At 39.9% G+C, this 27,397-nt stretch overlaps 1 long non-coding RNA gene across 1 annotated transcript; it reads left to right on the forward strand.

Moving 5' to 3' along the window:
- The first annotated feature begins 3,627 nt into the window (after positions 1-3,627).
- Positions 3,628-18,366, forward strand: LOC109382532 (uncharacterized). Its single transcript, XR_002123940.1, has 3 exons — positions 3,628-3,709; positions 4,211-4,282; positions 18,289-18,366. It is a non-coding gene; the product is annotated as an uncharacterized LOC109382532 (long non-coding RNA).
- The last annotated feature ends 9,031 nt before the right edge of the window (positions 18,367-27,397 follow it).

Consider the following 27,397-nt stretch of genomic DNA (forward strand, 5'->3'; position numbering starts at 1 on the left):
TTATGAGAAATCTGAAGAGGAAGGGAAGTTGTTGGAACAAGAACCTTTGAGACTGCAAAGAAATGGGCTAAACATCATGATTTGTTATAAAAATATGGAAGAAAGTTGAAAACTATTTGCAAGCCCATTAACACAAAAGCATGCTAAATAAAAAAATTAGTCAGGTACAGTGAACACAATTAAACCTATAGCATTGCATACATTGTTATTTTGGAATTAAGATTCTGGCCACTTTGCTAAAAGGGGGACAAAGATCTCCTATAATACTTTGCTTTCTAACCACTAAGATTTGTAGTTTTGTCCTATGGAATATAAATAATCCTTAATGTCCACGTTACTTCAAGCTTGTTTTGTATGTTTGCGGTTAGATATATTTTACTCACTATTTGTTTGTTATAGGAATTTTCACTTGCTAGATTATGTTTGTTGCAGAAAATTGAGTGTACTTACTGAAATTGTTGTATACCCTGACTTCTTTCTGGAATTCCTCCACTACGTAAGAGGAATGAATTTCAAAGTATTGATCCTTATTGTTGATTTTCTCCCTATAGACATATTTGATGGGTTGGAAAGCTAATGCTTAATTTCAAGAGATTCATCCTTAACCAAGAAGTCTCTTTCTTCTAGAATAACAGGGTCCCTAACCTAGGGCACAGATAGTACCAGAGACGAACAGATGGAGTTAAGAGGCAGATACAAGGGTCTTACTCAAAGAGAGTAGAGGATACTTCCCAGATATCTGTCTGAAGTGATGAGGACTATAGTAGTTTCATTAACCAAAATACAGGGGAAAGAGCAGTTTCAAAAGATAACAGTATCCCTTGAGATATACCCAATTGAATTGAGCAGATAGTTGAAAATACAGATCTGAGCTCAGGAGGGTGACTGGGGTTGACAATAAAGATTTGAAGCTTGTCAGGGGCGGCCAGTTAGCTCAGTTGGTTAGAGTATGGTGCTCATAACACCAAGGTTGCCAGTTCGAGTTTCATATGGGCCACTGAGATACGCCCTCCACAACTAGATTGAAACAACTACTTGACTTGGAGCTGATGGGTCTTGGAAAAACACAACTGTTCCCCAATTTAAAAAAAAAAAACCAGAAGATTTGAAGCTTGTCAATGTATTCATGGTAGCAATAGCTTTAACACTGATGTGCATTGAAGTAATAATCCTTTACATTTGTACGATTATGTCAAGGATGACTATATATACTCGTATGTATAGCTTGTGGCAATTTTCTAAGCACACACACCACATAATACCTCATCTGAGGTAGGCAGTTCAAAAGCAGTAATTCCCCTTTCACAAGTGAACACACAAGCCTACTCCAGAGCTCAGCTTCTCTGACACCAGTACCAGTAGTCCTTCTATTGTTCCATGTTGACTCATAGTAGAACCACTGTGTACAAATCCATGGAAAGGCCATCGGGCTAAATACCATGCTCTCCAGCTTGGGTAAACCTAATCACGCAGAGACAGATTCCAAATTCTCCATTGCACTAAAATCATAACAGCTGAAACACACACGAGCTTAACACACACTTCATTCTGAAAGTACTGTAGTTAGTTGTTACCTTCCTCCCACCGTGGGCATTTGCCCCTTCACACTGTACTCTTAGAAGTCTCATACCTCCTCTCACAGGGAAAAAAGAGCTTCTCAGCTAACCAAGTATTATGTTGCCCTCTGCATGCTCTCCTGAGGGAAGAAGAATTCAGTTGTCCCATGACATTGACCTTAAATCACAGACACATAGAGAGGAGAGAACGAGTGGACTGTCAGACTTCACATATCATCCTTCTGAACTATCCGCGGAGGGTTGACAGGGAACTTAGGTGGGCACAGAATCACGGAAGAGGAATGTCACCCTCTGTGCCATTAGGGATTATGAGACAAGTGACTCAGACCAGAATATTCTCTACCCTAAAACATATCTCCTATGAGAAACTGGTTAAACCTCATACGTCAGAAGTTATTTATTTTCCAGGGGAAAAGAGTTTTGAATATTTGAGGTGAAATGCTCTTGAATGGGATGAATAGTATTTCAGAAGAAAATTTTTTAAAGAATGTGGCCTATGTAAAGGCAAAAAGCAAGAACTATTTGTGGACTAGGAAGAAGCAGCGAAGGAACAAGAAAGAGAAGGAAACAAAAGCAATGCATCTAACAAAAAGAGCCAGTCTTGGAAGCAGTGTGAATGCGCTCAACCATGCAGAACTGCATCTGCTTTAAAAAGTGCAAAATGAACATTTTTCAAGTAGAACCACAATGGCAGCTATTGAAATGCAGCAAAATGATCCAGAAATCAAAAGATATAAAGCAATCTCAGCAACTGAACTAAAGCTTCAGACACAACCCCATTCACACATCACGCATAAATGTCAGACACCATATATTTTATACCCAAAGATGCCATTAAATTTAATGGGAATGTGACGTGCACAAAGACGCTGGAGTTTGGATACAGGAAATGGAGTTTTGAATTGCAAATACCAAAAATGGGTCAGAAGGGCTCCCACAGCCTTGGAAAAGTAGGATTGGGGATTTGAGCAAATTTTTTCTTTCTTGGAGATAGATTGCTATTGGCTTATTAAGATATTCTCAGTTGGGCTTCCCTTTTTTATATCCCTTTAATGTGGAGACTGACAAAACAGCTGACACAGATAGATCCATAAAATATCTGGGAATGAGTGAGGAAAATAAAATCGAAGGTAAATGATTAGGAAAAATAAAATACAATACTGTGTAGGGAAGAATGGGACATTGTAAATAAAGGAGAGGGAGGAGAAGGACTTATAAAAAGGCAAAAGATTTATGCAATCTGAAGAGAAACCAGAGTATGGAAAAGGACTTATAAAAAGTAAGGAACATAAAGAATTGGACAATTTTTCTGGGGTGAGTTGGTAAATTTTACCCTTGATTAGGTATATGCTAGGTATTAAGGAGGAAATATTATCTCTTACAAAGTAACAAAAATAAGTAAGCATGAGCATATTCTAATAGTCAGTGTCATTAAGGAAAGACTTTTAAATAATGCATTGAGATTATAATGCTAAATGAAATAAGTCAGACAGAAAAAGTCGAGAACCGTATGACTTCACGTGCATGTGGAATATAATACTGAAAACAACAAAGGAACAAGACAAACAAAAACTCATAGACACAGACAGCAGTTTAGTGGCATTTGCATTTATTGTATTAGTAGTAATGTTAAACGTGTTTTCAATTTCACTCTCAACTTCTTCTCTAGTAATAGGAAACCTTGAGTTCTTGTCTTTTCCTGGTCCTTCTTTTACAAGGAATCATTGACAAGGATCATTTGAAATAAGGTGTCTGGTGTCAACTTATTCTCCAGTTGTCTTAGGTATATATGTCTTATTGCCACAAATTATTATTATCTACTATTATGTTTTTTAAATATCAAAGCATAAATTTATAGGTGAAATTCCAATAAAAATCTTAGAAGCTTAGATTTCTTATTGTTTTGTAATTATTAAATCATAATTTTGCTATACAATCCACTATTGACATCTGAAATGAACTATTTTAAACTTAGGAAGACAGAAATGTAGAATGGGAAGGTGATGTGCTGAAACCATCTACATAATACTTTTTAATAATCTACTCTTCAGGTAAACAAAGAAAGAAACTAAGATTCGATGGCAGATTGGAGAAACATGGCCATAGTATTTTGTAACTACGACCATCTAAAGGTGGGTTGTATTTCTCCACTCCTTAAATGTGGGCTGGCCTTGTGTCTTGCTTTGACCAATAAATAGAATATAATGGAAGTGATGTTATGGGGATCCTACAGCCTGGAGTTTAGGAGACGTTTCAGGTTCTACTTTTGCCCTCTTCGAATGCTGCCCTGACCAGACATGGAAGGAAGCTTGCTAGTGTCCCAAGGGTAAGAGGCCATGTGGAGAGGTGGGTCTACAGCCAGCATTAATGCCAGGCATGTGAGTCAGGCCACACTGGACTTTGCAGCCTAGTTGACCCCCAACTTCAATGCAGCCACATGAACAAGCTCAGGCAAAACTAGCAGTGGAACCACACAGCCAACCCAAAGAATTGTGAAAAAGTAAAATAAATTGTTGTTTGAGCCACTAGATTTTGGAGCAGACTCTTTCTCAGTATCATTCACAGATAGATATGTTGTAAGAAGCACATGTCTCTGAACCACTGATGGATTTCACTTTTATCCTACAATACAGATGCAGAAAAAAACAGAACGTGAAAGTTTTCTCCTGGAAGTCAATGAAGAAAACAGAACCTAAAAGAATCATGTAAGTGGATAAAAATCAAGAGGTGTTAGTTGTTAAGAGGAAGAGGTGATGAATAGAATTAAATTATATGTGTAAACCACACTACAACTAAAGAGTTAACCCAATTCCAGGACCACACTACAACTAAAGAGTAAACCCACTTCCAAGGCATGTGTGGGCTTCTTTGGGTCCATCCACCATGCACTGCCAGTGTACCCAGCCCTGGGCATCCAAGGTGCCTCGGAGCACTTGACATGCACTACGGGGGCAAAGCTGGCAGCCCCTGAGTTTTCCTAGCACCATCATATATATTTCAGAGCAGAAGTCTGAAGGATTCAATAGTTCTAAATTCAAGTCTGGTCTTCTAAGTTATGATGAAGATGTATTTACCAAGATATGAAGCTAAAACATTTTAAGTAAACTTGGTTTAAAACTAAAATATTTAAACTTTTGTTATCCAAGCCTCCATTTTGCTCTTCTCTGGGGCTCCACAAATGTTAGAAGTAGCCCCTGACCCTCTAAATTGGGGCCCATTGACCCCTGAGGGCCATCAGCACATTCTTTCCCATAATTTATTCACTTTTAATGATAATATTTTTGTCATTTTAATTTCAATGGAACAAATATTGATTTAGTATTTGCTATGTACTGAATACTCTGGAAGGTGGTGCTTGATAATTACTGAAATAATTCTTTGGTTGAAAATAAATATCCCCGATACTTTTTAATTTTGGAACACTGTAAGATGATTTTGCAAAAGCTGATGTAACTTTAAACAAAAAAGCAATTTTGTTTGCTTTTTATAGTCTCATTTCTAATTCCTTTTTAATAAGAATCTGAAATGTAGATGGAATTGTAACTATGCTGTATCGTTTCCTTTCACTGTGCATAGATTTCTTGTGATTTTTTTATAAAGGGTTTGCATAGCTCTGTAATAAAATAAGAAAGCAATAAAAAAAAGAGTATACACAACTATGAAAGTATTCAATGGTTAATCCCCTGAGCCAAGAAAGTAACAGAATTAATGGCAAATATGGGAGGACTCAAGAGATATTTGAAAAGAAAGTTAGATTAATCTTGGAGATAGAGTAGAAAGTAAGAGTGAAAAAGAGCGAGAAGGGGAACCAAGAATGATGTCTGTTTTAAGCAGTTGAGAAGGTAACATTTCCCACTGAGATGGGGAACGGCATGTTTTAAGCAATTGAGAAGATAAAGACAATAATTAAATGCCCAAATGCTGAATGTGGAAAATAGATGAAGTGGCAGAAAATACCATCACTTTCCTTTCAATTAATTAAAGCCACAATCATCCTTGTTTTAGAATAATCATCCCATTTGCTCACTTTTAGCCTGTCTTTTTTGGATCTGAAGATCATTGCTTTTATTTTGCCTGACATTACATTTTGCTGGTGAAGCACTCTTCTCACAGCACTGCAAACAGGCTCAGAGGAGTTAAGTCCTAGAACCCCTGATGGAAACACTACAGGGAATCAAAACTGGGTTCGAATCTGGCTGGCTGCAATGCCTCCTCTTAATGGGTAGAAATGTAATATTTATTAAAAAGAATCCAGACTTCAAGCATTCTAATGATCATGAAACTTCTTTCATCAATGCATAATAGAACAAAAAGATGGGTTTTCATTAGGAATGACTTTCAACATTTCTTTACTTCTTATATAAAAAAATAAATCTGTTCGAAGTCTTACAAGATCCAAGATATTTCTGATCTGCTTGGAAATAGTAGGTAAGTTTTTATACAGTTGCCCTAGTCTTCACCACTGTAATTAATTTAGAATATTCCATTAATGGGTGAAACTTAGCAGCCTAAACTTACCTTCAATTAAGAAGCCCCTCACTTCTCTCCCTCAGCTCAGTTATATATCATTCTTTAAAAGAACATTTAGTTTTTTAGAATCCATGTATAAGTGAGATCATATGGTATTTGTGTTTCTCTGACTGACTTATTTCACTTAGCATAATGTTCTCTAGTTCCATCCATATTGTTGCAAATGGCACTATTTCCTTCTTCTTTATAGCTGAATAATACTCCATTGTGTAAATGTAAAAAACTGAATAAATGAGAAATGTAAACAGAAGTAGCCTCAGAGACACAGAGGAAAAACAGAGGGTTGCTAGTGGGGATGAAAGAGAAGGGGAAGGGATGAGACAATGCAAATTGGTAACAACAATATGGCCTCAGGGATAGAAAAGACAGTCTGGGGAATATAGTCAATAATGTTGTAAATATTTTTTAGGAGGCCAGTTGGACTCATGTCTTGTTAGGGAGATCACTTCATGGTTGGTATAGAGGCCTGACCACTGCACTGTATTTCTGAAATTGATGTTGAATAAAAATGTATGTCAACTATAATTATATAAGTCACATATAGTCATGGGACGTGGAGTAGAGAGTGGGAATGGAGTCAATGGAATTGTAATAGATAAGCATGATATCAGGCGTGGAGGGGGGAGGGAGGTCGTTACTTTGTGAGGGTGAAAAGGATAACTATTGCATTGTTCTGTACACCTGAAACTAATAATAAAATTTTAAAAAAAGAACATTTAGTGTGACTAGGACATTGAGCAGCCTCTTGTCTTTCTGTGATGAGTTATGGGAGAAATGAGGACATGGTCAGCAATAAAATTACTACGCTGCCCATATACAGTCCCCAAAAGTTAGAAAATGATACTTAACATTATCTAAGTTTCAACAAAAGACTGAATAGCTTCATCCGAATGAGACTTGTGTCCGTAGGCATCCGCATTTTCAGGGTGTCAAAGAAATCTGAGGCCTCCAGAATGCATGGCCACGTTCAGTTGTATAGACTTTCCTTGTGCTGTTAAAATGGATTTCTGTTAAACTTGAAAGCCAATCTATTTGTAAACTTAAAAGGGTGGAATGAGAAGGTCCCATGGAAATCACATAACCCAACCTGGCCAGTTAGAGCATCACATTCTCCTGGCCAGAGTGATTGATCCAAGGTTGGGCACGTGACCCAAATCAGTGAGACACGTGGAGACTGAAACTGGGATTGCTGAGCTGGAATTACATGCTGCCTTCTTCGATTTACAAATGTTCTGAATATAGTGAATGAGTGATGCTTGTTGATGTGCACTAAAGTTTTGTGTATTAAATGAGTGAATGAATGGATGAATGAAAAAAATTAAGCCCTATGTAATTGAGAGATTGTATAGTTTTCTCAGTCACAGAGAGATGGTGAGGTGATAGTGAGGGTTCTTTCAAAGAGATAAAACAAAAACAAAGAAAGAAAACCAGCCCCCCACCTGGCTGAAACATAAAAATCATCTATTGACTTATATATGACTAAGATCCAGTAGAGGAGGCTTTCAGGCACAACCAGATGCAGGAGGCCAAAAGGTGTCATTAAGACTTGGCTTCTCTTTATCTCTCAGTTTTGCCTTTCTAGGTCTTTGATTTCACTTTCAGACTCCACAAGGTGATCCCTGGAAGTCTAGGCCAATCTCTTCCTTATCGCCAAAAGTTCTAGAAGGAAAAACAAAGTATGCATCTTCCCAGGGGTCCTACCACAAGCCTCACAGGATCTCATTGACACTGATTGGGTCGTGTGACCAGTCTTCAATCACTCAGTCGAGTCAGGAGATTGTGATGTTCTGATTGGTCGAGTCTGTGTCAAATGCTTGCACCCAGCTGGGAGTCAGCTCCATTGGAAACACATGGAGAGTGGGGTCAGCGTGGTTCCTTAGGGGAAAATCATCCTTCTGTTACCAGGAAATGCCAGGTGGTAAAAACCACAGATGCCCACCAGAGCAGCCACGTAGTGTCTGGGTCACCAGAGCCCTGTCTTCAAGAAAAGAACTATTTCCACCTCTTTTCCATGCCTTGTTTTAAAAATCTCTGAACAAGCTTTGAGACGAGAAGATAGGATATCAATAAACAATGCAAGGAGTAGGGAGCCTCAGTGGGCTGAATACAAAACAACGGAGCTTTCCAGCCAGCTTGCTGATTTCTCAGCACCACTGAGCAATGGGGCAGGGAGGGAATGCCTCCCCTTCCTGTACCCAGTGCCCCGTCTTGGTTTAGCTTGGGGTCTCTTCTCCCACATTGCTGCCCCACTCAATCGGAGGCTTAGAATTTCACATCCCATGGGCCTGTGAGAAATAGAAAGATGACCCCCTTCTCCACAAGCTAAAACCTTCCTGTGTGCCGTTATGTGTTCCACTAACATAAATGAACAGCTAACAGCAGTGACTAAAAGCCAGTTAAGAGCAAATGGGGGCTCATATGAAGCGTTGAAGAGGAGAGTGGCACCTGAATGGAGTGATAGGATTCATCAGTGGCGAACTTCCCAGTTTTCTCAGTGTTGCTGAGGGCCACACAGACCGGGCTGTGCTAGCCCGAGCCACATTTATCATTGGGGGTGCTATGTTTCACATCTCCTGCAACCTGTACATCTGATCCCATGTGCAGACCTGGGATCATCTGCTAACCTGCTCCTTAGGGCTTGCATGAGCCACAGAGACAAGACTGAGAGCGCTGTCTTCCTTCTTGGTTTTAACATTCCTAGAAAAGAAAGCGATTGCCCCAGCTTGCATGATTTGTCCAGCATGGGCCATCCCACCGGAGAACATGAGGAACAAATTGACTGCTCCCATGGTGACAGTGTAAATCAAGAGGAGGTGATTCCAAAAAAACATGGGAAGAGGGAAGAGCAGACAATACAGCAGGTGTTCAGGTTAAGGCAATTTCACTGCCTCTGGCAAGATGCTACTGTTGCTACTGCCTGCAGAAAATTCTAAATCTTAGACTAGGGTGATATAAATAATAATACAGGGGCACCAGCAGACTAATAATGTAGGGCCCATTTATTTAATTTAAAAGGAAGAGTATTTTATATTAATGTAAATCCTTCCTTTTTCTGTCCCAAATAAGGAACTTATTATATGAGTTTTTTCACTCATTTCACACATTTTTCTATCAGCAAAAAACTCACAACTGTCAGACACATATTCTTGCTAAGTATGGACATATACATGCGTATATATGTATGTATGTAACTATAAGTTTTTAAAATTTGTGTCCAGGTTTAGTCTTGAAATCTTTTTCAGAGGATGTCTTTCCCACTTTTCTTTAGTTAGGGTCTGCAGCTTACTTTTGCAATTTTTCTTACCAAGGTAACTTCTTAGGAGACATATTAAAGTTCTTAAAATTTCGATAATACAATGAAATAGCACATGCACACGAAACAGTTAACCTAGTGAGGTAAAAATTAAACACACATTCAGATGTGTGAAGACATTGAGTTTCTTCGTTTCCCAGAGTTAATCTAATCTTCCTTATGAGCCCTTATTGAATAGTAGAGGGAAAACTTAAAATCAATTCTATCTATTAAATTTGGTCCACCCCAATAAACAGTATCTTTACATGATCCAATCTTGTTCAGGTAAAGTTCCTTCCCTTTGGAGATTTCTTTCCCCTCCCCACGCTCTTCTCCAAGACCGCAGGTGATTGTTGAGGGGGTGGGGGAAGAGGGCTCCCTTGGCCTCCAGGTGGCAGGGAGAGAAGGTATCAATTTCCCACACAGAAATCCTTGTGTTTTCCCCCTGGGGGCTTTGATTGCTGGGATAGTGTCCTCTTACTGCCTGATGATGAGTCATCCTACTGGCATCAAATGATAAAACCTGTAACCCCCTCTCTTACTTTGATCAGTGTCCTATGATCACCCCTGCTGAAATGAGCCCTCCTCAATAATTGCTGGCATTGCATATACCCCTGAGGTCTCACTGTATGTAATTCACTGTTGATTGTTAGGCAAAATGGTCTGCTCCACAATTGTCAGCTGTAGGGTCACTTCACACCCCTGTGGCATCCTCCTGGTGAGCTCAAACAAACACCATCAGTTCCTTCTCACATCTCTCTGCAAACACGCAGAATCTATTGATACCCTCCATGGCCCATGCCATAATCTCCTCTTGTTTCTTTTTCTGACTAGTACTAATATCACTCACCTTTCCTTTGTTCATCAGGTTTCTTAAGATGAAACTGAAATGTTTCTCTAGCTTTTTAGATTGCCCCCACTCTCTTCCCTTCTTGCTGTTGGCAGCTGAGCTCAGTGCAGACCCCTATTCTGTGTTAACATAGATTATTCGTTTAGGATGCTCAGGGCAGAGGTAAGAGGAAGGCAGTTTCCAGGTTGAACAGTAGAAATGTGATGGCCACAATGGAAGAATTTTATGGAGAAAGGTAGGCATGCGGAGCCTATTGGGTCAAACCCGCATTCATATGGGCTGGATTTTCCCTCTCCTTTCCCATCTCCTACCTACTTCTGGAGAGTGGTCTCTGGAACAACATCTCCATTGGGTATTTTGACCACTCAATCTTCATGTCCTGCTAATGCTTTCAGTTCAACATAACCAAAACCAAACTCATCACCTCCTTCCAAAACCAGCTCTCCTTCCTAATTTCCCTGCTTACATGAATGGTATCTATATCTCAAAGCTCTTTGTCTTTAACTCTCACATTTAATCAGTTGCTTCTGCACTGATTCTCCTGTCTATTCTCTCCTCATCCCCTCTGCCTCCAGACTAGTTCAGAGCATCATTATTCTTTACCTAATCTCCTGGGAAAACTACCCCATTGATCTCTCTGCCTTCACCCCTTCCCATCCATTCTACAAACAGCTACCAGATTAATCATCCTGAACTACAGCCCCAGTCTCCTTACCCACCCCTAGTTATAAAACGTTAAAACATCGTACATCTTTGGAATTAAGCACAAACACTTTATCCTGCCACTCAAGTAACTTTACAATAGGGCTTCAACCCTTCTATTGAGATTTGTCCACCACAACTGTCTATTATCCAACTAAACCAATGTGTTAGAAAAGAAATGAAGAAAGATCCAGAAATGGGCTTTTGCCTAGAAGTTCAGGCATGATATTCACATGTAGGGGTGTGGGAATATCAAGAAGTAGCCTCAAGGCAAAGAGGGTTGTCCAAGACAAGACCTGCCAATTGCATAGTTCTTGCCACAGCTCATTACTCTGTAAATAGTAGACGCTTCCTGAATTCTTGCTAAGCAACTTGCTTTTACTGCATTTTAAGGTAGGATTTTACATTTGGGAAATTCTCAACCAAAGAGCAGATGTCTTCTTATGCTTTTCTGCATCAGTGTGGCGTATTAGTCTAAGGTTTTTGTTGATATACCTCTGTTACCAATGCATTTCTCAGGCTGAGACTTGGCTATGTTTTTGAAGTAACACCTTTCATGATAGCCAGATTAATAGCTGCAGTCATTTACTGTTTCATGTCTCAACTAACAATGCATCCATCCAGTCAATTAAAAGTCTGCAAGTCAAATTGTTTAGGGATCAGTTAGTCATGCTCTTGGATATTCAGACTCCCATAAATATAATTCCGATGTAAAGACAATAATAATAATAATAATTTCCCAGGGTTGTAAGTGTTCTATAGTATGAAACATTCTTTCACTGGCTTAGTGGACTTTTCTCCCCACAACTGTTTTTTAAGTGAGGCAAAAAAGGTATAGTTGAGGGATTGGCAAACTTTATCCATAAAAGTTGAATAGTATCTATTTTAGGCTCGCGGGACACACGGTTTTTGTCTCAACCACTTTGTCCACCTTGTCTCAACAACTCTACCTTCGTAGCACAAGAGCAACCATAGATAATACGTAAAGGCATAGGTGCCTGTGTTCCCATCAAATGTTGTCTATGGACACTGAACTTTGGACTTCATCTAATTCTTAGATGTTCCGAAATTTTATTGATTCTTCTGACTTTTTTCAACCATTGAAGAATTTTTCAAAGTATTCTTGCTTCATGGCTCATCTAAAAAGAGGAAGTGAGCTGGATTTGGCTAATGGGCCATAGTTTGCCAACTTCTGAGAGAGTGCTATCCTCCCTCTACAGGTGAGATTCTGTAGCTCAAAAGTTGAAATTACTTGTGTTGGAAATCACACAATCTGGTATCAGAATTATTAGTGAAACTCTAGGCCGTGTCATCTGACCAGAATTTCTGCTCCCCTTGCTTTACAGCAGTGGCTCCCTCCATTTAGAAACATCTAAGTGTGGACACCCATTCTTCCAAGCAATGAACAGTGCATCCAACATGAGGAAGAGTATCTGAAACAAGACCAAAGAACCACAAAATCTCATCTTCCCCAAAGGGTTCATGAGCAGTCTCCAACACTCTCTCCCTCTCCAGACTAAATGCAAAAACCATATGTGGGTTTGCATTGACAAGGACATTCCCCTTGACCGAAATTTAGTTTGGCTCCGCTGAACCATCTGTGTGACTGAGCCTCATTCTTGGCCTGCAGACCTTGGTTTGCCATGCCCAGTTTTAGGGGAGAAAGAAGACGGGGGAAAACCATGTCATGCTGCTTCTGGGACTTACCCAGCCTCTTGGGATCAGGATGGTGCTCCTTAGGAAGGACAAACACACAGACCCATGCTCTAAAAAATTGACTATGAATGGTAACGGCATCCTTAGCACAGAGTTCTGACTTTGGCCAGAAGCTTTTTGCATCAAAACTACCACTTTCCGTGATGGAAAGTGATGGAAAGGAGTGACTGGGAAGATGCTCACTGGTTAGCATCCTACTGGATGACAGCCATGGTGACCAGGAGATGAGCTTGGAAGAACTAGGACCCCAGAAACCTGAAGGGTTCCTCTACAGTATTAATTTTATTGTCCTTGGTCAGGTAGTACACCGCGATGTGAAAACATGCTTTGGTAATATGGGAAAAGCACTGATATGCTTAAGTCAACCATGAATGGACTGCACAGAGTATGGACTCCTCAAATACCAAGAATTAGTTTCTTGAAACATGTTTGCTGGTCCCCAGATTGCTGCCATTTATGGTCATGGAATTATTGTAAAAGTCAGAGCTAGCCTGATATGTAGGAAGAGCATCTAGCTTATTCAAGTCTCTAGATCCCTCTTCGTGTATTTCCGTCTTAATTTTAGAGGCTTTTTCTTTTTTCTCTTTTTTTTTAAATTAAAGTTTATTGGCGTGACAATGGTTAGTAAAATTACATAGGTTTCAGGTGTACAATTCTATAATACATCATCTATATATCACATTGTGTGCTCACCACCCAGAGTCAGTTCTCCTTCCATCACCATATATTTGACCCCCTTTACCTTCATCTACCATCTCCCTCCCCACTTACCCTCTGATAACCACTAAACTAAAGTCTGTGTCTATGAATTTTTGTTTCTTTGTTTGTTTGTTTGTCTTGTTCATTTGTTGTGTTCGGTTTTATATCCCACTGATATGTGGGATTTAAAGTCTTTTTGTTGACTCAAGCTAAGAATGGTGGGTGGAGCTGCTGCCCTGACCCATTTTATTATCCACTCCCACTTTGGGCTGAAGCTCTTTAAATCATCCCTGTCCAGCAGACATCTAAGCATATTATTTTCTTTCTTCTTCGTACTTAGCTGTTCCTACTTCACATTTCCAGAGCTTTGGTGAAAATCTTGTCTTCCAAGAAACTATTCAAATATGAAAGATAATTTTTTTAAAAAGCAGAATTCCCTAGACCATCTTCTCAGCTTTTTCGGTTTTCAGGACTTTGTGCCTATTAATGGCAAGTTGGTGCCAAATAGCAAAGATATAAATTTCTAAAGGTCAGGAAATGCGTTCTAACCAATAAAGATCTTACTAACATCCAGTGACCTGTATCAGGACAATGCACTAATACTCCATGGAGACTGATAATATTTTAATAAGGAAAAATGCTTGAACATATTTAGAGATTGAATAAGTGGATTGCGGTGACAGGGCTCGTGTGTGTGTGTGTGTGTGTGTGTGTGTGTGTGTGTGTGTGTGTGTTTGTGTGTACACGCATCTGGGAGTGAGGAAGATGAGAGATGGTATGATCCTTCTGTCATGTATAAGAGGTCCTTTTCATTGACGTTGGGCTTGCTTTAATCTATGTCTTTCTGGACCTGACTGCCCCTGACACATTAAGAAAATTGAGACAGTTGCTAGAATCTCCTGGCCTTTCATGTCTGGCTTAGACCTGACAAGAGGTTGGTTGTCCCCTGTGTTGAGCCTTAGTCTTTTCTCTTGGTCAGAGTTTTGTATTTGACCTTCATCTGCCTCCAAACAGACTTGGACCCAGACCCACCTCTCACCGTCAGTTGCAGAAGGGGCTAGACAGACTTCATTGCATGCACCGTTTCCCTCCTGTCCTAAAATTTAACAGCCTTCCTCTTTAAGTAACTTACAATTGAACTTTCTTGTCCACCTAATTTAGATTGTATTAGGCCCTACGGGCAGGAACCAATCTTTTCAGATAGATGGTGGTACCATAAATATCCAGCAAATAAAGACAAGCTTTCAATTGCATTGTGTTTATATCTCCCAGTCTGTTTGCTAAGTCGCCAGTGATGCTTACAGGAAAAAGGAAAACCTTACATTTTACCTGTTTGAAGGAAAATTTAAGCTACAGCTAAGAAGTCAACATGAGAAGGTATTAGAATATATATGCACGTATGGATTTGATTGCAGGGCAACTGATCTACACTTTAATAAGCAACAAATAAAGGGCCGGCCGAGTGGCTCAGTTGCTTAAGAGCCTGCTCAAAAGTGCGAGCTCTGAGCAACAGTGGTTCGATGCCCGGCCCGAGCTGGGCTGCCGCTGAGCTGCCAACATGTGGCAGGATGGCTCAGCTAAAAAAAAAAAAATAAGCAACAAATATATAGAGAATTCTCTCTTCTCCTTCCTAATACCTTAGGACCCCAGACCCTCCTACATGTCCTTACTGAAGGAATATATAAATACATTATATATACACTCATTATATTAGGGGTCACTTAATTTTTTTTTCCCATTATGTCATCACTTCATGTGGGATTCTCAAATAACCACAAGTTCTGTTGAACTGGAACTGTAATGATGATTGCATTTGGGGTGAGAATACACAGCATATAGGAAAGAAACACTAATTGGAGAAACAGCAAACAAAGAATGCAGACTTTAAGTGACATTTGGAATCTAAATCAAAATGACATCCTAAAAGGAGCTGGAGAGGGGACCCTGCTGGTCCTGTGATTGCTGCTGCTGCTATTAGAAGGCATGCTATGTATACAGCCCAGCACACGCTGCTGCCGTTGGGGGAGCCAATTTAGGATTTTCTTCAGTAGCTGTAATTTAAGAGTAAGGACATGGGGATTTGAAGCTGAGCTCTCCACAAACATATAACCAGGAGATTTCTACCCACATTGCAGAACCTTTGGGCTCACACCACAGCTTTTCTATTCTCTCTCGTCCTTTTTCAATTAGAGAGCAGAGCGAGTAGAAGGATATGGTCACCCACCAGCCCTATCTGAAAATGATCTGCTCTAGCCTCCTGTGTTAGCTTTCTGAGTTCTGCTCCCCAGAGAGAGACTGGTAACCAGGCGTTTCCAAGCACTGATTGAAGTTCATTATCACCAAAGTGGTTCTTTAGCTCAATTTTATCTACCCCACTTCACAGATGGCCAAATGAAGGTCCAGTGAGGTTAAATAGCTGGCACAGTCTCCTGGTGACTGAATTTCAAGGTCCTTGAACTGGAGATCAAGGTCTGCCCTTTTTACACCAGAAGCCATTTTTCTCTCCCTCATCAAAATATTTTGAGAGGATAAAAATTAAGTGTAAGATGTGGTATAAGTTAAGGACTCTGAATAAAATGCCATACAGAATCCACACGAGATCAGTTTTCATCAAACTGTTGAAAACAAGCTCTTCTGACTGGCTAACACTGGAATGAAACTTTGTTTTTTTCCTATCTTCAGAAACTCTTGACCATTTTCCTGGAATGCTTCACATCTAAATAATATTTTATATTGCTCTGACAGTTTTAACCCTCCCCTCCATTATTTTAGTCTTACCATGAGAAAAGGGAAGACAAATTTACCCCTCACAGCTAGAAACCTGTTGAGTGCCATTCAGTGCAGTAAGGCAGGGATGTGGGTGTCCTGCCTGCTTGTGCCTTGATGATAATGAACTGAATACTCTCAGGAACTTCACATCATTTGCTCTTGTTACCTCACCTACAAAATGAGGTCCCAACTTACAGAGTTCTTTGAAGGTTAAAATCATGCAAATGACTGAGCAGTACTGGCATGCACTAAGTGTCTGTTCAATGTTAGCTATTATCTTTTGTTTAAAACTGTTCATATCAACAATGAATCTTTAGTGCAATGCAGTGGGAAGAGTGTAAGGTTAGAGCTAACCCAGAAATTTCAGTTTTAGTAGTAGGCCTGCCACTGAGTGCTCGTTTGCATAATTCTGGAAGACCTTCTTCCTCTCATTAACGCGGGTACCAATACTCACTCAGTCTTCCCCAATTTATAGGAAGGATCAACTATGATGGAAGTTTTCAAGTACATTTTAAAACATGAAAAATCAATCCATGCAAGTGTGAGCCATTAATTCAGTCATTCTCATCATGAAGTCACTGCTGTGTGAGTTCACTGCCATCATACGGGAGGGTGCGAGTCATGGTAGAAAGATTCTAGTGAATTTTGACTTCAGACAGAATGGGGTTCAATCCCTTTTCTGCCACTGGTTTGCTTTGAGGCCTTGGGAAGGGCATTAACTTCTCGGAGTCTTGATTTCCACATTTGTTCAGCAGGGTTAATAGAACCTTTTGAAATGGAGGTTCCCATAACAGCTGGGTTAGGTCTAAGGCTCAGACATCTCAGAATGTGGGTATGGACAACACTCTCTCTGTTTTCTGTCTGCTTCCTCCAGTTGCATGAGACAGAAAGAACACCTGGATCCACTCTATAACTGGGGTTTAAATATACTCAGACATGATTTTCTGACTGGATCAGTATGGATGGAAGTCAGATTATAGGAAATGAATATTGAATCCTTAAGAGAGGAAATTTTTAGTAAGTGAGGAAAACCACGACTAAGCACACCTCAGCACCGAAAAGAGGAGGCTTAACACACCTTTAATTATCCTGAAATGAAATTCAGAGATAATAGAACCAACTTACACACATAATGTTTTTTAAAAATCAATAAAATGGCTTAACTATAATAGGAAAGAGAAATAAAAAGGGAAATAATTTATAATAAGATCATTTTTCTCTTCAGAAACTAATAGCCGGGAGGTGATAACGCTGGAAGATTAAATGAAATAAGCAGAAGCTTGCCCCCTATATAGAATCCCAACCTTGCCACCAACAAGTCTGTAATATTGGCAACTCACACATCACGAGTAGCGTTGCCATTGGTGATGTAATTTTCTGAAATAAATAAATCCTGAAGATGTTCTGAACAACATGAAATGTGATGTTCTTTCAACGTATACAGTAGTTGCAGTCTTAGAGAATTCGGTGTACAGGATATTAACACTATGCAAAAGATATGTATCATGCTGATAAAAACATTTATTTCCCAGGCTTAGATAATGATAAATAGGCTTTTTTCATCTAATAAATGTCTAGGTGGACATTCAAAAGTTCGATGGTTACTAGATAATTCCTTTTCATCAGGACGGTCCCACACATCACAGGATTCATAGTATTTCTGCCCCAATCCACTAAGCGCTCCCATGATCATTGTAATAACCAGAACAGTGCTCCCATGACCATAAACTTCACAAACACTCCCTAGGGGCTGGTACCACACCCATTGAGAACCATCATCCCAATGAATCAGTGCAATCTTAACAAAATCATAAAACCATCATAATCAAGTCACTTCATAATCTATCCCTTCCCTTTGGCTCCCGTCCCATCCTAAAACCCCTAAACCACATTCCCTCTTTCTGTCTCTACTTTTAAATCAGAATATCATTTTGGATTATACTCTGACCACATTGAGATTCATATTTGGCAAGAATGCTATGCCTTTCCTCTAAATCATTCATCCTTAATTATCCATGGGTATCAGAAACCCATTCCTCAGTAATTTTAGTCCCATTCATAGAGGAGAAGACTGAGCAAATGAATGCAGGTAACTCACCCAAGGTCATGCCACAACCTGTCTGCAGAGACTGACTAGAATCTGTGTCTTTCAGGTCTGACCACTGACTCCCTTATCCTTCCGCTTCCCTCATAGACATGTGACTTCATTAGCCTTTTTGACAAGGAATGGTGGGAGGGCAGGTAAGATTTCAATTGCTCTGTTTTGCTCGTTGCTAACTCCTCTTGTAAGAAATGAGTGGTAGAGGAGTTCCCTAAATGGGTTTCCACTCATGCAAGCTCTTCCCCACTCTCATTTGCATGATTAATGGCAGCCTGGCTCTTAGAGAACTGCTGGCCACCACCAAGGCTGCTGTTCCATTGAGAGCAAATCTGCCATTGAACCTGCTCAAGTGTCTGAGCGGACCATGAACACGCCCACTGAGACATGATACAGCAGGGTCTGGCCACAGGCTCATTCAGCCAGGGGGACAAGCTCCCTCCTTGACAGAGATGTGGCAGGGAGGGTAATAAAAAGTAATGATCTGGAAGAGAGCATGCTGTTGCCTTCTGAGGGTCAAGTCAGTACAATTTGTGCAAGGTCCTGACATTTTCACTCTTTTTGTAGTACAGAAATACTGAACTAAAAAGATACAGTGCCAAAAGGAAAAAAAAGAAAGAAAGAAAAGACACAAACCAGGGTCACTTCAAACGCTTAAAATAGATCCCGTATGAAGCATCCCAATCTATCATGAAGATTGCTTTTCAGAGCAAGAGAGGCAGCTTGTGGGGACTGCCACACAGTGCCACCTCTGTGAGTGACAATGACCCGCGCTTCTTAATCACTGTGGGCCATCCTCGTGAGCAGCTATATATCAGCTCTCAGTTTTGGAAAAGCCATTTTCCAGGGAGGCAGGTGGGTTCTTGCTTGTTCTGATAAAAAGACCTATCATTTCGTGGAGTGATTTAAAGGATTTATTCTGTGTTTTCAGGAGAAGGGCACAGTGCGCATGTGGGAATGCACATCAAGCCATAGGTAAAGAAGACAGCAGTTTGTAAAAGCATTTTCAAAGCTTCCCAACGACTGATGTATTCCTGAAGGTTCTGAAAATAGTAAGTGGAACTCTGCAGTCTCCAAATTGCAATGCATGTAGCTGGAACCTCCTAGATAGAAAAGGAGTCTTGTAAAGGCTTGACTGCAGCCTATACTCAGATATTATCACCTAGATGGTAGCCTAGCACCTGAGAGCCAATAAAACATGCTATTTACAACTTTGGGAAAGTTAAAGAATCTCTTCACTTGTTTCCCTAACTTTGCTCATACCTATTTCAAAAGATTATTGGGAGAATTGTAGAAGTTACAAGTGGCTGGCAAGTGGGCAGCATTATGTAGTAAGCACCAGAAGAGCTAAGACACCATTAGAAGCTGGTAGAGGGAGACAGGGTAGAAATATGGCTTCATACATTTTCATTTGAGGAGTACAAAGAAGTCCTACCTACCCCCAAAAGCTCCCCAGTTGGGGTTGTTATTATCATTGATGTTGTTAATACCTTCTCTTTCCTTAGTGACTTCTAGCTTACAAAGCCCTCGTTTTTATCTGATTTAACCTGCCCCAAAATTCCATGAAGTTACCTATGGTGATACTATTAGGTAAAAATCTGCAGCCTTGGGCCGACCGAGTGGCTCTGTTGGTTAAGAGCTCGCTCAAGAGTTTGAGCTCTGAGCAACAGCAGTTCGATGCCCGGCCCAAGCTGAGCTGCCACTAAGCTGCCAATAGGTAGCAGGATGGCTCAGGTAAAAAAAAAAAAAATCTGCAGCCTTCTAAATTGAGGCACATGTTTCTAAAAGCCCTCTTTTAAATGTTTCAGTAAGGCCAACATTGGTGGGAGTTTAACGATGACCATGGAAACAGCACATTATGATCAAGATTTATTTCTCTTTTTCTCTTTTCGCTATGCTCATGCTCACCTCGTGAAAAAAAAAAATGGAACTAAGATTGTTTTTTAATCCTATAGGGAATGTTGCAAGGGCAATGATCTTAGAATAACACAGCCTTATTTTTAGCAATGCACATTGTGTTTTTAGGCTGAGGGTCTATTGCACTCAGTCATTCAGCAAATGTTTGTTGGACCCCAAAGCAGACAATGCATCCATCATCAATTGGTATGGCTCAAAAACAAACAAAAACAAAAAAGCAAGTTGGGCTCTTCAAATTCTTATCTCTCTAATTTAGACTTAGGAAAAGGGGAGGCTGAAATTGTTAACAGTGAAGTTGAAGGTAAAAGGAAGCAAGATGGCGGCTTTGGTGGTATGGTAAGCCAAAATCACGGCTAGGCATAATTTTTGAGCAAGCAGAAGATATGCATACATAGAGACTGAAAATGGCAGCTGTAGAAAAAGGAGAACAAAGCAGACATGCAGAAAGATAATGACCTTGAGGAAAGGACATGACTTTCTCTCAGTTCCTGAGCTTTCTGTTCTGATTCCATTCCAGTCTATGGGGATCTTTAGAATAGCCCCCATTTTATTGAGATAACTTGGGTGGAACAAAAGAGGTTTGATTAGGCACTCGATAAATGCTAGTTCCCTTGTCTTATTTACTTATCTATTCAATCATTTGTCTCATCACTTACTCATATACCACTCATTAATTTATGTATTAAGTTAAATAATTCTTGACCACCTACTCTGTGCCAGGTAGGTACATCCTATCTGCTGTATTCGTACTGGGGTTTAACTTGTATCCTTCCAAATAATGTTTGCATTTATCTGGGCTTTAGAGAGGGAGATGAGAAGCACATAGGAGCGACTGTAAGGGTGAGGGAAATATCTAGAGAAGCAGTAGAAGAAGGCCCATCGGATTGCTCGTGGAGGGGGATGCACTCTAATTCTGAGCAGCTCAGCCCAGTTAGCTCCAGCATCAGCCCCAGAGCCCAGAGTACATAAGGCTAAGCTCCGAAATGTCTCCTTCTTTTATGCCTCTCCTAACACGCCCAGCCTCAGAAAGGATGCAAAGGAAGGACCTTCACAACATCTCCCTCTGATCCTGCCCTCTAGGGCTCAGGAAATGTGTCTTTTCCCCTGGCTCGTTCCTAAGACTTTCTCATATACCATCACCAGTCACAGGGATATTGACAGCTCAGACTAAACCAGCTTTAATTCTATGGATTATTTTCCTCTGTCACCTTTAAAAAAAAAAAAAGGAAAAAGAAAAAGTCATTCAGGCTCTCCTTGAGAAGGGTAAAGAACCAGAGGCATACAGAGACAGTGCCAGCAATCTTAGGGAATCGGCTCATCTGAAAAGTTCTGTGAGCTCGGGTTCACATTAGTGCCCAAATGTTAAACAAACAAGCAGATGGCTTGTCTTGTGGATGTTTGTTCATTTCACAGCTCTGCATTGGCCATGTTTTAAAAGAGCTGCTGCTGAGAGCAGAGTGTATGTCACACTTCTACCCTGAAGATGCCTGGAGTCAGCCCATCCAAGCCACACTCTCCATCCTGGTTCTTCAAAGATGGGAGTGGGAGGGGGTGGTCTGTTTTCAGTATTTCCCAAGCCTAACAGATACTGCCTATTTATTCACAATAAGATCACACAAGCTTCCAAAACATCAAACCTCTTCCCTTTTGGCTGGAATGATATTAGCCCAGGCTAGCTGTGTTTGTCATGTCCCAATAACCAGAAACCTGACTTGGCAATCAGGGGCCTCTTTGAGTAATAGCAAATAGGCAATGCAGTCATTGTTTGATTATACAGCTGATGTGTTGGATAGGTGAAAATCTTTCAAATATGGCATGGGAACAATAAAAGGTGAGCTTGGTGGGAAGACAGATGGCAATATATTCTTCCATGACTTTACTGACAGCTTCCCTTCATTCAGGCTGTAAAAAGTACCCTCAAGAGGTTCCCACAGCACACACACTAGGATGTTCCTATAGCGGAAGAGTAAGGTTAATGGGCCAAATTACCGCCCTCCCTCATGCTTTTAAAAGGTCAATTTGTGGCTCCCTCAAGGCTGGGTTGGCTCCCAATCAGATTGCTGAAAGGATGAAATTTTGCTTGAAGAAGAAACAGGATGAAGAAGGGAATATTGTCAGTAGGGAAATTAATTCCTGGCAGACCACGAGGTGTTAAATTCCCTCTTGGATCCTCTGCCTCATATTTGTTTAATGCACCTTGCTGATGGAGCCATAAGGAGCTCAGAGAAACAGCCGGCAATTACCAGCGGGTCCTGCCGTGGAAGGAGCCTTTCCAACACAAGATGGCAGCACAAGCCTGCATTTGAAGCACAGGCTCTCTTTCCCTGCAGTAATATTCCCCCCACCCCAAGAGGATTTTACTCCCGGTGAATTTTAACCAATTGTGTTACCTCTTTTGTCTCCAAAAGGACAGAAATAGGTTTCCTCTTTCCCTCTAATTGGCTTTAAGTTTCCTTTTGTTCAAGCTCTGCTAAAAAGAGAGAGCCCTATTTCAAGGTTTGACCTGCTTGAGATTTCTATTAAGTGGGCCAAATAATTATACCCCGAAGACAAACCTCTTCTCTGAAAACCACACTCAGTGCGTCAGGAGCAATGCTTGTGCTGTGTTAACCCACTGATGGGGTCACAGGGGAGCAGCCGTCTCCCCTGGGGACGTTTTGGCCTTCTATCCCCAAACCAAATTGTTTGTTTATTATGAACAAGAATCAGCGGCTGTTACCATCCTCTCAGGACTGGTTGGCATATTTTAAAAGGTGATAAGTTTGCCTGTTGGCTTCCAGGTCCCATGACTAGATTCTCAATTGCTCCTTTTTTTTTTTTTTCTCAAATAATAACATCACCTAATGAGGACAAACAGCCTCAAATGTGTATTCAGTTGTTTTTTCACTAAATAAACAATATTAACTCTTTTCAGAACAGTGGGGAGTCCTCGCTCATGGTGCTCTTTATCTTCCAGACCTTTGTGTATGCAGGTGCATTCTGCTTAAAGCACTTTTGCCTCCTCTCTTCACTTGGCTAATATTACCACATTCTCCAGTTCTCCATCTGTCACTTCCTTTGGTAGGTTTGTCAGTTCCCAAGGCCAAGTTCTAAAGAGATGACCCTCACGTGGCTCCCATAACACCCTAAACTTTCATCATTACAGTCCTAATGTTACATAACAACCGGTGGATGAGTCAGGCCCCTCCCCACCCCCCATCCCAAGAACACAAGCCTCTCAGGAAAAATGCCTCCACCTGGCGTAGTTTATCCTACAGCCTGTAGCATGAAGGTGCTTTGTCAGTATTTATGGAACTAAATACTTATAGAACTAAAAACATACTGAACTTGGTGAACTTTTTCTTTCCTTTAAGAAATATTATATTTTGGTCACCTATTTATAGTCCTTACATTTATTCTCTTACCTCCTAATTTTATTTTAATTCTTTTGGGTAATGTCATGCGAAGTCTAATGTTGCCCCGTAATTACAAGCTTTAGAAGAATCTTCCGTGACCTTTCTCCTTCTCTGGTGAATTAAGATCAGTTGTGTCCTGGGGCTGCTTTTAGAAGCTCCAATCTCCTTTCCCCCAGACAGCTGCTGAGCCAGATTAAAACCACAGGCAGAGTTATCCGAGCATTTAAAAAGCAATAAACTTTAAAAATTAATAATAATGCGGCCAACTCCTAATTTTGAGAGTTAAAAAGTCTCAGCATATGTACCTTTTTGCCCTGTTTTACCAGCCTGGACTGATTGTCTTTAAGAAGAAACACAGATGTACTTGTATCTGGAGGAACCCCCCAGCACTGAGCCCTACAGGTGTGGTAGCTGGCTTTGGGCTGGGTCCTGAGGACGTGCACCTTACGATGGGAGCGTTCACCCAGGTCCATTCTGGAGGCGCTTCTGGAAGACATGCTGGAAGCACGAAGATAAACAGGCCATGAGAATGGAGCCATCAAGGATAAAGGTACTGGCTACTGTTGTAGATTTGTTAACTCAGGTTTATCAGATTAAGTCCCAGACTGGGATGGGCCGGGAGGTCACCACTGTGTTGTGGCTCAGGCTTCTAGTGCCGGAGGCTTCACCTTTCAGCTGTGCAGTGAGTTACTCTGACGAGGTCAAGGCTGGTTCTGTTCGTTTTTTTGTTTTCTTATTTGAGCTTCGTTCTAGACTGCATGCTGGTCTGAGATAGAGAAGACTCTCTTGTTGGAAAGAATTCATTCACAGTGACTGCAGCAAGCCGGCAGCAGTGCTGTTTTGTTTTTCTTTTGTTTGTTTGGAGTTTTTGAGTTGTTAGAGTTGTGTGTTTCTTTTGAGTCGTGCTCACAATTTCAAAAGTACTGGGGTTGTCATGGAAGCCATGGGAATAGAAGACCAGTTTCCCTGCCCTTGGACTCAAAGGCGTCTTTCGTGACCATAGAGACAGGAAGGAAAAAGGTAATTTTGCTAGCTCTGGTATACTACAAGGCATTGTATTTGCCAACTTAAAAATGATACAGTGAACGCTGAGACATTTGAGACTCAACGTGGCATGGTGGAAATGGCTGAATGGAGAAAGGCATCGGTGGAATATTTCTCTGCTAACTTTTTGAGACCTTGGGCAAAGTATTTAAGTTTTCAGTTTCCTTATCAGTAAAATAGATAAACATACCTAGTTTATAAGATTGTAGTAGGATTTAAAAAACAATGTATGCCCATGCTACAACATGCATGAACCTTGAATGCACCATGTTAAGTTAAGGAAGTCAGTCAAGAAAAGATCACATTTTGTGTGATTTTTTTAACATGATATATCCAGAATAGGAAAATCATAGAGACAGAAAGTAAATTAGTTGGCTGCCAGAGCCTGAGGGGATGAGGGACGTAGAAAGTGACTGCTAATGAATATGTGTTGTTGTTTTTTTGTTCGTTTGTTTGTTTTTTTGAGGTAATAAATGTGTTCTAAAAATAGTGATGCAAGTTGTGCAGCTCTGTGAATATATCAAAAACCACTGAATTGTATACTTTAACAAAGTGAATATATGGTATGTGAATTATATCTCAATAAAACTGTTATTTAAAAACTCTCCACGACATTAGGAGGAAAAAAATGTATATCAAGTATTTGTATGTAGCACTTAATAGGTGCTCATCAACGTCCTTAATTCCTCCTTTTCAATTGTTTTTATTTTTTAATTTTTATTGAGTGTAATTGACATAGAACATTATATTTGTTTCAGGTATACAACATAATGATTCAATATTTGTATGCATTGCAAAATGATCACCACAATAAGTTTTATTACCATTCGTCACCTTACATACAAGTAGTTACAAAAATTTTTTTCTAGTGATGAGATCTACTCTCTTAGCAACTTTCAAATATACAATACAGTGTTATTAACTATGGTCCCTGTGGCTGTACATTATATCCCCATGACTTATTTATTTTATAACTGGAAGCTTATACCTTTTGACCCTCTTCACCCCCACCTCTGGCAACAACCAACCTGTTCTCTGTATCTGTGAGCTTGTTTTTTGGCGGGTTTGTTTTTTTGAGGGGGCGGGGGTTAGATTACACATATAATGAGATCATACGACATTTGTCTTTCTCTGTCTGATTTATTTCGCTTAGAATAATGTCCCCAAGGTCCATCCACTTTATTGCAAATGGAAAGATTTCATTCTTTTTATGGCTAAATATTATTCAGTTGTATGCATATATGACACATCTTCTTCATCCACTGACCCATTGTTGGATACATGTCGTTTCCATATCTTGGCTATTGTAAATAATGCTGCAATGAACAAGGGGGTGCATATATCTTTGCAAATCAGTATTTTTGCTTTCTGTGGATAAATACCCAGAAGTGGAATTGCTGGATCATATGGTAGTTATATTTTAATTTTTTGAGGACCCTCCATACTGTTTTCCATAGTGGCTACAGCAGTTTACATTCCCACAAAAGGGTTCCCTTTCTGTCACATCCTCACCAACACTTGTTATTCCTTGTATTTTTTATAATAGCCATTTTAACAGGTGTGAGGTGATATCTCATTGTGGTTTTGATTTGCATTTCCCTGATGATAAGTGATTTGAGCATCTTTTTATGTACCTGTTAGTCATCTGTATGTCTTCTTTGGAAAAAGTCTATTCATGTCTTCTTTTTTAACTGGGTTATTTGATTTTTTGCTATTGAGTTGTACGAGTTTTTTATATATTTTGGATAGTAACACCTTATCAAGTAGATGATTTGCAAATTTTTCTCTCATTCAGTAAGGTTGCCTTTTCTTTTTGTTGATGGTTTCCTTTCCTGTGCAGAAACTTTTTAGTTTGAAGTGGTCTCATTTGTATATTTTTGCTTGTGTTGCTTTTGCTTTTAGTGTCAAATTCAAAAAAAATCATTACCAAGGCCTATATGAAAGAGCTTACTACCAATGTTTTCTTCTAGCAGTTTTATGTTTTGGGGTCTTACATTCAAGTCTTTAATCCATTATAAGTTTATTTTTGTGTCTGGTATAAGATACTGCTCCAGTTTCATCCTTTTGCATGTGGCTGTCCAGTATTCCCAGCACCATTTATTGAAAAGACTGTCCTTTCCCCATTGTATATTCTTGGCTCCTTTGTTGTAAATTAATTGACCATATACATGTTAATTTATTTCTTGATGCTCTATTCTGTTCCATTGATCTGAGTGTCTGTTTTTATGCCATTACCATGCTGTTTTGATTATTGTAGCTTTGTACTATAGTTTTAAATCAGGGAGCATTATGCCTCCAACTTGTTCCTCTTTCTCAAGATTGCTTTGGCTATTTGGGGTCTCTTGTGGTCCTATACACATTTTAGGATTGCTTGTTCTGTTTCTGTGAGAAATGCCATCGGATTTTTGACAAAGATGGCACTGAATCTGCAGATTACTTTGGGTAGTATAGGCATTTTAACAATATTAATTCTTCTAATCCATGAGCACAATATATTTCCATTCATGGGTTCTTCAATTTCTGTTACTAATGTCTTATAGTTTTCAGTGTATAGGTCTTTCACTTCCTTGGTTAAACTTCTTCCTGGGTAGTTTAGTCTTTTTGATGCAATTGTAAATGGGATTCTTTTCCTTATTTCTATTTCTGATGGTTCATTATTAGTGTATAAAAGCAAAACAGATTTTTGCATGTTGATTTTGTATCCCGCAGCTTTACTGAATTTGTGTATTCTAACAGTTTTTTGGTGGAGTCTATAGGGTTTCCTATATATAATGTCATGTCTTATGCAAATAGTGACATTTTTATATC

This window comes from Hipposideros armiger, unplaced genomic scaffold (assembly GCF_001890085.2).
Source record: "Hipposideros armiger isolate ML-2016 unplaced genomic scaffold, ASM189008v1 scaffold_65, whole genome shotgun sequence".
Lineage (NCBI taxonomy): Eukaryota > Metazoa > Chordata > Mammalia > Chiroptera > Hipposideridae > Hipposideros > Hipposideros armiger.